Raw genomic sequence first — 4,935 nt, forward strand, 5'->3', positions numbered from 1 at the left:
GCCTTAGGGTTGTTATAGCTGGGAGTGGTAATAGGGACAAGCTCTCACTACCTACTAAATGCTCCCAATGGTGTGCACCTCAAATAGCCTTTGACAACCAAATCCAGCTCCTGGTCTTCATGTGTGGCTTAGCTACTAAGCCCTGTAGAACCGTTTCGACTGCCAGGAGAAGGGGCAAAGGCAGGTTACTGGCACTTTAAAACCAGTCACTTTGGGCAGATGGGCTCATCAGCTGTGGTTGGCAGCTCATCTAGAAGGAAAACTCTGACCTCAGACCTCCACTGCCTTGCGGCTATACCCACTCATGGGGAAGGCTTTGGGTGTGATCCACAAAGGAAAAATCTGGAGCTGGAGTCCCTAAGGTAGTCTGACATTGAGTTCAATGCTGACTGGCAACTCCTGTGATGCTTCTGGTGCCGAACTGTATCGGTCTCTGCTGTTTCTTTGGGTTCATCAGCAGTGTGGAGAGGGGGAGCCTGCTACACGGGCAACAGCTTGCTCTCCATATCGTACTGCCCTATCTCGTGTATCTAGACAGCTAGAACACAATATCCATGGCCAACTCTGACTGAGAGGTCCTCACCACCATTGCCTTGCTGGAAAACAAATCTTTTCCCATGTTGACAGTTCCCCTGCAGACTGTATCAGGTTCTCCTCCAGGATTTCCCTGTATTTTGCTGCATTCTACCCTCTACCTTCACAAGCCTTCCAGGGCTTGCTGCAGTGGAGCATCCCCACAGAATGATGCAGCCATCACCATGCTTCACAGTAAGGATGGTGTGTTTTTAATGATATGTGGTGTTTGGTCGACAAAAAGCTCAATTTTGGTTTAATCAGACCACAGAACCTTCTTCCCACTGACTTCAGAGTCTCTCCTACACGCCTTCTGGCAAACTCTAGCCGAGATTTCATGAGAGTTTTTTTTTCAAAAGTGGCTTTCTCTTTGCCACTCTCCCATAAAGCTGTGACTGGTGAAGCACCCGGGCAACAGTTGTTGTATGCACAGTCTCTCCCATCTCAGCCACTGAAGCTCGTAACTCTTCCAGAGTTGTCATAGGTCTCTTGGTGGCCTCCCTCACTTGTCCCCTTCTTGCACGGTCACTCAGTTTTTGAGGACGGCCTGCTCTAGGCAGATTTACAGCTGTGCCATATTCTTTCCATTTCTTGATACCAAGGGATATTCAGTGACTTGGAAATTTTCTTGTATCCATCTCCCGACTTATGTTTTTCAATAACCTTTTCCAGCATTGCTTAGAATGTTCTTATATCTTCATGGTGTAGCTTTGCCAGGATACCGACTCACCAGTAGTTGGACCTTGCAGATGCAGGTGTATTTTTACTACAATCAATTGAAACACCTTGATTGTACACAGGCGATCTCCATTTAACTAATTATGTGACTTCCTGAAACCAATTGTTTGCACTAGTGATGATTCAGTGTATCTCATTAAAAGGAGTGAATACTTAAGCAATCAATTATTATGTGTTTTATATTTGTAATTAATTTAGATCACTTTATAGAAATTTGTTTTCACTTTGACACAAAAGAATCTTCTGTTGATCAGTGTCAAAAAAGGCCAGATTAAATCCACTGTAATTCAATGTTGTAAAACAATAAAACATGAAAACTTCATGGGAGGGGGTGAATACTTTTTATAGGCATTGTAGACCACTTGATCATGGCTGTAGTTACTTATGGATATGGAGAAGAGGCTGCCACAGAAGATCAGATGCTCTTCATAGTGATCACAACAGTTGAGACCTTTTCAGGTCCCAGTAAGGACTATATCTTTTCACAATCTGACCCATCTGTCAGCCTCCCAATTACCCAAAATGAAGGTTTAGGCTGTGGACCACTGGAATTTTCCTTAGGTGCAGCTGATCTGATGTGGCAGTGATGGCAAAACTTCAGATTAATCAAAGACATTGTGACGATCTAATAAGCAGCAGAATATCTGTCGGGGCATCATCTGTGGTTCAGTACATAACATCATCATTGTTGTCAGAACAAGTTTTGTTCCAGAAACAGAAATCCACAAAACTGAGAAACTCCTGGTCAATTACAACATCAGATAACAGATTTTGCTTCCTGAATACTCCTGTGTGTATCCTATGGATTTTGGGCTGCTGATCATGAAAGTCACCAAGAAATTTCCCTATTGTGCACCACTTGTTTGAAATTACCTTTATTTGTTATTTCAATTCATAATTCAAGCCAATTAAAATGTTGCCCACAATGTAAGCTAAAGAGTTTTCTATCTTATCCAGGTATGCCTGGGCATATTTAGGCAGGGTAGATGTTGCATAGCAGGAAAGGGTTTAGAAAGGCTATTAACTTATGTGAAAGATTTTGATATTTGAGACAGATGTTTCACAGAATAACTGAAGCCAAGATTAAGGAAGGCATTTTTGTTGGTGCACAAACCAAACTGGTTATGAATGACAGGCAATTTGAATAACTTCTAGTGGGACCGAAGAAAATCACATGGAAGGCATTCAAGGACGTTATCGAAAATTTTCTTGGCAACTACAGAGTACCAAACTGTTCAGCTGGTTGACAACATGCTTCAAGCATAAAAAACAATAAGTGCAACATGTCATGAAAGATTAATTTTCTGCATTCCCATTTAGACTTCTTCCCTGAAAATCTTGGCACTGTCAGTGACGAGCATGGTGAAAGGTTCCACCAAGATATTGCAGTCATGGGGAAATGGTATCAGGGCAACTGGAATCCATCAACGCTGGCTAATTATTGTTGGACACTTAAGTGAGAAGCCTCAGATGCTGTGTACAAACAAAAATCATCCAACAAAACATTTTTAGCTTATTGTAAAGCATCAGCACCATTATGCAATTAAATGCATTATATTCAATAAAAGATAATTTTGTTTCACCAAATTCACAAGTGATACAAATAGTCTGAAATTATATTTACGTTCAGCTTCAAGTTGAGGAAGCAACACTTTCAAAATAATTTGTTGTCTAGTGTTATTAATTGGTCTGCAAACTTGCTGTTTCATTCCCTGAATAATGTAACTGAATTGATGTGCAATTTATTAGGGCAAACAGGTATTTAGAAATGCAGCACACACAAAACGCTGGAGGAACCCAGCAGGTCGGGCAGCATCCGTGGAAATGTTGACTGTTCGTTTCCACGGATGCTGCCTGACCTGCTGAGTTCCTCCAGTGTTTTGTGCGTGTTGCTTGACCCCAACATCTGCAGAATATTTTGTGTTTACCATTTAGAAATGCAGGTTCTTTCTACTAGAGGGAATGTTGCTGATACCCTTCTCATTCAATTTATTCAGGTGGGTAATAAAAAAAATTCTTGGTTCTTTTCCTTCCAATTAGACCTCCTGCAATAAAACACTAAGGAGACCATTCACTCCACTGTTATTGGATGGTCCCGATGAGTGGATCTACAGTTGTACTTAAAAACAGCAATGATTTTATTTAGAAACCAAGGTAAAACTGTGTTAGGCAAGTTGGGGCTCTTCTCTCAGGAGAAAACTACGGAGGCACCTGACAGTAGTCTTTAAATTTAGAATGGTGTGTAACAGAATAAATGTGGGAAACAGGATTCCATTTGAGAAGAGCTTAAAGTGGTCATAAAGAAGCAAAGGCCAGTAATAAATTTAATAGAATCTTCTCCATCCAGTTAAATGTGGAAATTGGAGCTGTTCATGAATGCTTTTAAGCAGGAGTGAGATAAATAGTGACAGAGAGGGACAACAGTAGGAAGTGCAGGGTGAAATCAAATGGAATAGGAGTCAGATCTAATGGACTACAAATACCAGCTTGACACAAGTGTCAAGCTTGTTTGCTTTAAATCCTATGCAATTTTAAATAATTTTGTTTTAAGGCTGGATGACTTGTGGCCACTGGAAGTAGCCATTATTTTTTTGCCAGTGGCTCGAGGCCACGTTCCATAATGCGACTCCCTCCAAACACTAGGACTGCAGGTAGTCCAACATTATTTTAGCCCATTGCCCGTCAAATGCAGCCAACATCAGTGGATCGAATCCCGCGTGAGCTCCTCCTGCAGACAACAGTAGCCTGCAGAGCAGATTGGGGAAAGCCCGAGATTTGGTATTAAAATGTTTGGCCTCAATATGGAATAGGTGCTATACTAAGCAGCATCTTTGCAGGACAATGCAATGCCACCATTTTATGTAACTTACACCACAAACCGTGGGGGCAGCAGGGAAAAACAGGGTACGTGTCATAAAATACCCACTGGGAGTCATTAGATCTTCATTTTTTGCCCTTCTGGTTGTCATAAATGGTCCCTTACGCACTCTGAAAGAAAGCTGGCACTATCCATTGCATGCCATCACCCCACACACACTTGGACTGTGCGCGTCATGTTGTGCATTGCAGGCACAGTAACAGTATTTACCACCAGTTGGGATTAAGTACTAAAGCTATGTCCCAGTTCGAAAACACAAAAAAGATTTATACAGTATTAGTCAAATAAAGTTGAGTTATCCCTGGTGTTCTGGACCAATGTTCATCCAGAACATTGACAGATTGAGCATTAACTTCTAGTCCCTGATTCACCGGTACTCTGAGATACTCTGTGCATGTGGGAGGTGGAATCACAGGACCACAACAGTTCTTAAGAAGCTATCTGGACAATCCTACCTGTACCAGTTCTTTGAAACACTCTCCAAACTGGTCCTGGACTCCGGCTTTATTCCCCGCACCTCACCCCCACTTTAGTTCTCTTTGGTATGCAATAGAGAGCTAAGTTGGGCAGGCACAGGGAGTGCAATGAGTTTGTGTTACAATATTAAGTTTATGAAGTTAAACATACAGATGTGTGAGAGGCAATAGTGCCAGCTTCCATTCCATTTCATTTACTTACTTTTTATTTAAAGATACAGTGAGGAATAGGCCCTTCATGCCGCGCCCCCCCCCCCCCAGCAACCCGAT

This window comes from Mobula hypostoma, chromosome 21 (genome assembly GCF_963921235.1).
Source record: "Mobula hypostoma chromosome 21, sMobHyp1.1, whole genome shotgun sequence".
NCBI classification, from domain to species: domain Eukaryota; kingdom Metazoa; phylum Chordata; class Chondrichthyes; order Myliobatiformes; family Myliobatidae; genus Mobula; species Mobula hypostoma.